At 33.1% G+C, this 8,696-nt stretch overlaps 1 pseudogene; it reads left to right on the top strand.

Moving 5' to 3' along the window:
* The first annotated feature begins 6,803 nt into the window (after positions 1–6,803).
* Positions 6,804–8,479, top strand: LOC148586300 (uncharacterized; annotated as a pseudogene).
* The last annotated feature ends 217 nt before the right edge of the window (positions 8,480–8,696 follow it).

Below are 8,696 nucleotides of genomic sequence, written 5' to 3'. Positions count from 1 at the left end.
AATTTAAATTTAAAAGAAAAAACTAAAACAACGTCGTTTCTATTGTATTTACATCATTGTTTCTATATATATATATATATATATATATATATGCTGTTAGCGGTTAGGAAAATGGGTTAGCGCGGTTAATAACTACTAACCTTCAAAAGTGGTTAGCAATCCTTTTCACCCCTACCAAACACCAAATAATTAAAAACCAAAGAGTTCAAGTAACTAAGTTTAAACATATAACACCGGTCCATCTTATCTATCCAATGAGAATCTTCTTGAGAGCTATTCTCCACACAAAGAAAGCCATGCTTTAGGCATACCGAACTTTCGTATGTTTGTAGTGTATAGACATATGTACGTGCTCTACACATTCTACCCTCTTTTCATCCAAGTATTTCATTTTGTTATATGATATTGAATGAATTTTAAAAATCTTCATGCAAGAAATGCAAATGAAGGGTTCTCTCTTCTAGTAGTGGAGATTTATGTTCCAAACCAGGTTCTCTCATTCATTCTAGCAAATCAGCAACTTTTATTTTCCCTTTAGCTCATCCATTTGTAGAATTACTTGGCAATTGGTTTTTCTTGAAAATTAGATCTTATTTCAAGGGTCAAAAAGGATTGTGAATAAGATGCGTTGTCAAGAAAACCCAACTTACAATATCTAAACATTGGTGGAAGCCTCGGACTTTGAATGCTCCCAATGGTCTTAAGTTCGAAACCTAATAAGTGCAAAATGCCTCTTAGCTAGAGCCAGCCTCCTGGCTAAGATCTTGACTTGACTAGTCCATGTTGAAAGGGGTGCAAAGCATGGGTACAAGAAGTGACCCTACTGTTGGAATATTTTATATTTTCTAAATTAGGTTTATTAATATTTTCCTTAACAAGTTATTTCTGTTTATGTTAGAATATTTTTATTCTCCATTATTATATTTCCTTGTAAGGTTTATTCTCTTTCTTAATTAGTTTAGGTCTACTTTAGGGTTTCTTAGTAACTATTTATTGTCTCTCTATAAATAGAGAATTATGTAATATTGTTTGATAAAGTGAATATACAAGATGTACTCCATATGTTTCTCTCCGCTTCCGCTCTCTTTTCTTTCTCTTTCATATGTTAGTATTTTATATTTTATATATATTTCAACACCTACCTTGGAGAGATTCCAAGTCATCAGAGAAAAAAAAAAATATAATATATATAGGTTTGAATGAAAATTATTGAAAGAGCTACCATCAACATGCCCCCGAAAATTAAATGCTCCTCTCCTCTAGCCCTCTATGTTGCTTAGGAAAAAACACTAAACTAAGCTAAATTATCACACGTCAAACCTATATAATTATTGACTAAAGTTGGAAGCAAGAATGGTAAACTTCAGTATTGGATGCTAACTTTGGTGAGGCTTGCAACAAATGTCTAAACTCTGCTCAAAAACAAGGTGTAGAGATAGAGAAATTAAAGGATGAAGCAATGGAATAAAGGAGAGCGCACACACATATATATATTATTTTAAGAAAAAAAGAAAAGAAAAGAAGATATGGAAAGCAAGAAAAGGACAAATCAAAATAAAGGAACATGTAGTAATTAAAGAAAAAGAATATTTGGAGACAAAGGAAAAAATAACAAATAATTATGTGTTGCGTGCTCAATTTTTGAAGCGCATTATGAGATAAATTTGAGTAGCTTCTTAGAGCCGAGAGGGAACCAATGCCTTTTTCAGACAGAAGTTTGGGAATAAACTTCTTAATATCTTTATTCATCGACTCCATATCTTCAAACAAACCTACTTTTACATTAGTTTTCTAACTCATCTCATAGGTTGATGAGTGATAGTTAGCTAAAGATAACAAAATCACTAACCGAGGAAAGATAAACGAATGATAACGTTAAGTTAAAAAGACCGACTCTGCCAAGCTCAAAAAATAAAAAAAATAAAAAATCTCCGGGGTCCTTCAGCCCATTAATTAATTACCTCAAGATTAAAAAATGAAAAAAACAAAAAGGTTGTTGCAACAAGTTTTTGCTCATTTGATTCTTCTATTAAAGAAAATGAAAAAAGAAATGTTAAAATCTATTTTCTAGAGAGTCCTTACGCCAATGCTTGTTCATTATAATTTCCTACTCCCCACTTGTGTCGTCAGTTTTTATTTTCTGAAAACACTCTTTTTTTTTTTTTTAATAAAAAATAAAAGTTGTGGGGGCCATGCCCCACTGGTCTCCGGTTCCACCACTTATCTTCATTGATGTTAAACTTTCTAAAAAAGTTCACTTCAAAATACTATCCAATTGACAATGTCCTTCTAAATTTTTAATTGCGACAACTATTAAAAAATGACAATGTACTCTTTAAAGCCAACAAAAAGACAAAAACTACCCAAAATTTAAAACTATATAAAAAAAATAAATGACAATGTACCCTGAATTTTTTATTTCTATTTTATGAAGGGAATTTTGGTCATTGGGGGGGGGGGGGGGGGGGAGACAATGCCACTTTTTAGTAGTTTTTTTTTTTTTTTTTTGGAAAGAAATCAGTTCAGTCTTATTCGTTGATAAACGAGTATAAAGTTCAAATAACACAGAGTAAAAGCTCTAAAGCAACCATAGTCGAAGTTACGAGGTTACAAGCGTCAAAGATGATGTATTACATTCTAGACTCAAAACAAAATCCACTAACCTATGACTAATTTTCAAATTAAACAGCAGATCTGCGCCAAACAATTTCAAACTAATGCATAGGTAGCTCTTATTTCTCGGCACCGAGGGCAAAAAACCCGAAGCCAAAGCTCATTCTCCTCATTTTTTTAGTAGTTTTGGGGAAGGGGAAATTGTCACAACTGAAAGTTGTGAGAGACATTGTGAAATGAGTCGTAATTTGAGTAGGGTACGTAGACTTTAATTTACCCTAATTAAATTTTAATATTGGGTGCTAACTTTGATGTATCTTATAATAAATATCTAAACGTGCAAGATACGAATGTGTAGAGAAAAAAGATAAAGATAAAATAAGAATAAAGGACCATATATGTACCAAAAAAAAAAAAAAAAAAAAGAAAAGAAAATAAAATAAAATAAAATAAAAGAAGGTTTAGAGAGAAAGGAAAAAAGAAAAGAAAAATTATGGTCATTATAAACCAAAGCAATCACAATTTTGGAAGCATAGCAATTTTTTGGTACATAGGTTTCATCTTTAATCCAATATACTAATTATAAGATGGTGTGCCTCATATAAACTGAACTACTTATACAACTCAACTTAGCTGTAATCCCAATTAAATCAGGTCAGCTTTATGGATCATTTTTTTTCAATTAATCGGAAACAGCCCTATCTTACTAAAATACTACTCTTTGTTACTTCTCTATTTATTATCCTTATTTGTGACGTCTAACCATACAATTTTACGGGGGTGTTTGTTAAACAACACCCCACCACACTGCACTGTTCATGAAAAAAATAAAAATAAAATAAAATAATGATTGATATGGGAAAATGAAAAAGTGGTATTGGAAAATAGAAAATTTTGTTTTGTAGTGATTTTTTTATTGAATAGTAATAAAAAGTAAATGATGTGATATAAAAAATGAATGATTTGATATAAAAGTAAGAATTTTTTTTTTTTTTTGAAAAAAATAAAGTGAATAGTGTGGTGGAATGTGGGGGAATGTGAGGGGGTTTAACAAACACCCCCTAGATCTCCCTCTACTTATTTTCACTCCTTGAGCTTAAATAACTCTTTTTCAGTACGTGACCCATTAATTGCTCCTAATGCACATGTCCAAACTGCATGTCTTAAGTTACTCTTCTTCATCTTTTTCAATACGAATTAAGATCTTCTCCAATTCATTTGAATTTGATAATATCTAGTTAGTTTATATTAGATGAGTATTTTTTTTCAATATTAGTTCAAAAAGTGAAAAAACAAAAATGCTCATCAAATAATATAACTAACTGGATACTCTCTAATTCAAATGAACTTGAGAGAATCTGGTTCCTTCCGATATGGACCACTTTATCAACTTTTCCTCAATTGCACATTAACTGTGAAAACCTGAACTAGTTATATTAATGACTACAATTGAGCTTTTTCAAAGCTTAGGTTACACACAAACATACACTCACTCACTTATTGATAACATTATGAAAGAGAGGGAGTAAGAGCCACAAGGACAAGAGTCTTCTAAAATCTGGCCAATTCACTTTCTCAGAGAATTCTGTTTCCTGAACCAAAGCCCTTATCGAGAGAGCTTATAGTTTGAGCTTGTCCTCCTTCCATTTCATTAAAAGAGATGATATGCCAATTAGCCCAGTTTCCTAAAATGGAGACAAAAAAGAGGCAACATAGAATTTATTTTTTTATTTTATTTTATTTTTTTTATAATAAGTAAATCAATCTCATTAGAAGGTGCAGAGGAGTGCATCCTGGGTACATATGGAGTATATAGATATCCTAAAAGGGAGAAAAAGAAGAACCAAGATAAATTTTTAGATGAAAAATTAAAAGAAGCATAAGGGAAGGTCCAATTATTAATTCTTGTCTGGAGTTTAAAATGAACCACACTACCATAGGACTGGCACAAAATCAAGCTAAAGTAAACAGAGCCTCTACCAGCTTTCTCATGTACCAAATAAGACAGTTTATATACATCTTAGCCTTCTTATAATTCCCATAAGATTCAAGCATGTCCTAGTGTTTACTCTCTCCAAAATTATAACAATTTTTTTTTTTTTTTTTGGATAAGTTAGAGACAAAATTATAACTATTTTACCTGATGTAGATGCTCTCAAAAAGTGATGGAACCCCATGACTAATAATAGAAATATGACCACAATAACTTCTTTCGGGTAGGAGAGACCACAATCGAATTCAATTAGGGTTGGAAACAAACCACAAACAAGCTTTTGCTTAATAATTCTTCATTCTCAATAAACTACAACTACTATCCCCTATTTATAATATAAGGAATACAAGATAAAGATGGACTAGAAAGACTAATTAATATTGGACTCAAAGACTAAATAACTTAGACTAGGACTCTCAAGATATTAAATAAGAAAGCAACTAATAGACTCCTTGGTGCAGTAAATAACAAAACACTAATAGACTCTGTATTGTGGTGGAACTCTATCATAACCACTCTAACAGAAAGCCTGTTACAATTGGGCTCAACCATTATTTAGTTACACCACTAAATATACTACTATTATAGCTCTATTATTGTATTCCTTATTGTTAAATGTATTAAAAATGCTTTCAGACACTAGTTTAATTAGTAAAAGCCCACTTGGCGAATCCTTGAAATGTTATGAGATTTTAAATTTGCTTACTAATTCTAGAGGTTCATTCTTAGGGCCAGTTTGGATGTACGTTTGAGATGTTTAAAAGTACGTTTAAAATTCAAAAAGTTTGTTTGAAAAAGTACCCGTTTGGTAAGAGAAATTGAAAGTGTTTTTAAGGGCAAAAAAATGACCAAAACCCACTTTTGAAAAAAGCTTTAAAATGAAGCTTTTGCCAAGAAAAACACATTTTAACTTAAAAGATCTATTTATCAAACACAATCTCAAATATGCTCTTAGGCAATATTAGAGCTGTAAATTAACAAGCGTAAAGATACAATTGAATGAGAATTGACTTTCCCTTAAAGTAGTGCTTCCCCAAGAATCTTCTGTTAATCCCTTTTTCTATTCTTTTTGTGATGCACTAGCATCCAAAAATTCATCCGAAGCAAAGCGGGCCTGCTAGTCCACAAAATAATTTTCCAGTTGGCTATATAGTTAAACTCTTAATTGTTTTACTTCAGTTTTAGTCGTATTCTAAAGGCTTGGAGAGTATATATATATATATAAAACTGAAAAATGCTCAATTGTTTTTTGACACGATTTGCTGGGCGCAGTAGAAATTTTATCTTTTGTAAACATGAAACGAAGTTGTGGAGAACAAGAAAAAGATAAGAGTAAGAGAACTATATATGTACATAGAGAGAGAGAGAGAGAGAGAAATTGATGAAGAAGAAAAAGACGAATGCAAGAGAATAGAAAGAAAAGAATGTTTAGAGAGTAATTAAGGAAAGAAGAAAGGAATAATTATGTTGATTATAAATCATGTCAATCACATGAGTTTGAGAAGCATAGCAATATTGTTTTATTTCTTCTATCAAATCATCCGTTGTAAACCGTCTTTGTGATTTGTATTTTCTCTTACCAAAGGAGAAAAAAAAGGTTTGTGTGATCATTTAAGGAGAAAGAAGGTACAACAAGCTTGAAGTTGTATAACAGGTGCTACTCTCTCTCTCTCTCTCTCTCTCTTTCCTTTCATTATTTATGAGGTTTTCTATTGCAATTATGTTTGTAGTGATATTTAACATGTATTTCAAAGACTTTGAAAAAGCTCAGAAGTTGTTAAATTATTTCCTTGTCATATATATGATTAATCCACGTCCCAAAATCAAATATTTGAAATATGATTAATCATGGATAATATGATTAATCGATCAAAGTAGCCTGGATTCGATCTTAAAATCAGTTTGTGGGCGAGGTAATATTACTTGGAACTAATATTTCCTCAGTTAAATTTAGGTAAATGCCATCTTTATTTTTCGGTATTCAACTAGAGGATATATAATATATAAAAGTTTGTTAATTAATAAAAAATGTGCATCCACAAATTATATATTCATCTAATTTGACTTCATTAATTCATGAAGAGTGAAGACCCAACAAATGCTCTATGAATCATCCTATCACAATATATATCTCAATGCTAACCCCACCCTTTGGGTTTTGTGCCTCTGTGACTGTGTATTACCATAATAGACTAAGATGGCGGGCGAGCAATGGCATCACATGCAGCTCATAGATAAGCTTGAAAGTCGTAGTTATGATGATTGCCAGCTGTGCGGACAGTCAGTATTGGGAACTCGCGGCTTAGCTACAAATGCAAGCATTATTGCGCCTCTTGTTTCATTCATGAATCATGCCTCGAGCCAACCGATCGCAAGAGAGAGATAAGGGCACATGATTTGAGGAATAGACATCACTTGATATCCATGAAAGAGGTGGAGAAGAATGGAGATGAGAAGAAAGTAGTAGTTTGCTCATTGTGTGAGGAACCGGTATCGTCTTTGTTAATGTTAGGTAACAACAACAACAACATTAACTTTTACAAATGCTACTTCCCCAACTGCACCTTCCTCATTCATCAACCATGTGCACAATTACCCTACAAAACAAGACACCCTCTGCACTTCTCAAACCACGAACTTCGTCTCGAAGTACCAGTAGAGACTCAGAATCATTGTAGTGCTTGCTTTAAAGTTTTAAGTGGACGCTACTTTTACAAATGTTTCAGATGTGAATATGCGCTTGACATCAAATGTAATTCTCGTTGGAGAAATATTAGTGCTGACAAATGTAACCCACACGCATTCATCCCCACTCGAGATCCAATCGAGTTCACCTGCACAGCTTGTGGTGTGAAACGCAATGACTTTGCCAGTCATTGCAGCAACTGTCTAATTTTCATTCACACTAATTGTGGTAAATTTCTAGGCACCATCAAAATTAGAGGACATGCTCACTCCCTCACTTGCACCTTCTCTCTTCCCCAAGGCAAAAAGCACGAGTGCCAAGTTTGTTATGAAGAATTGGATACAAAGTATGCAGCTTACTGTTGTGATGATCACAAGTGTGACTACATTGCCCACTTACAGTGTGCATATTGGTTTAGGGTTGTGGGTGAGACAAGTGATTTCGTTGACTATACTACTCATTTGGTCGAGGGCAATGATCTAAAAGAGGATGAAAGAGCTGCTCCTCAGGAGATCCAACATTTGAGTCTTCCACAACATAAATTAATCCTTAAAAATGAAGAGCTCTTAGATGTCAAGCGTTGTAAGGGGTGCATGCAATTTATAGTGCTGTCCCCGTTTTACGACTGTACACATTGCAACTTTTCTCTCCATATAAGATGTACTAAACTACCTCAAAAGGTTATGAGACCATTACATCACGAACACCCGCTCACCCTACATTTCAGTTGGTACTTGTTCGATTGTCAGGCTTGCAAGCGAAAACGAAGTGGCTTCAACTACAAATGTGACAACCGTTGGTGTCGCAATGAAACATTTGATGCTCAATGTATTTTAATTCCAGAAGTCTTTAAACATAAAGGTCACCAGCACCGCCTCTTCCTTGGTGGATTTGATCAACCAAAGTGCAGTGCTTGTGGTCAAAGATTCGGTGGCACTCAGACATTTGATTGCACTACTTGTGGGTTCCGCTTGTGCATTAAGTGTGCTACTCTTCCACTAGTAACTAGGCATAGATATGACACACATCTCCTATATCTCACTTACGCCACTGAAGACAACTCTGATGAACATTATTGTCAAATTTGTGAAAAGGAAAGAGATGAAAAGCTTTGGTTCTATTACTGTAAAAATTGTGATTTTGCTGCTCATCCTCAATGTATTCTTGGAAGCATTTGGTTAGATTAGTTATATTTGTTTATGTGAGAGAGACATGGAGGGAGAACCTTATTGTATACAATTTAATTCAATATTCATTCATTATGACTAAAACTCATGCTAATAAAGATATTTTACTCATTGCATGTCTTCAGGCATCAAAGCACAAAGTAAAGGACAACGAAGACTTAACATTTCCATTAGCAAAGATCAAAACTTTAAAGCACAAAAAATATTTTGATCTTAT

The sequence above is a fragment of the Corylus avellana genome, chromosome 4, assembly GCF_965113065.1.
Source record: "Corylus avellana chromosome 4, dhCorAvel1.hap1.2, whole genome shotgun sequence".
Lineage (NCBI taxonomy): Eukaryota > Viridiplantae > Streptophyta > Magnoliopsida > Fagales > Betulaceae > Corylus > Corylus avellana.
Note: the sequence above shows the minus strand (reverse complement) of the source record. Positions and strands in the feature narration are given on the sequence as shown.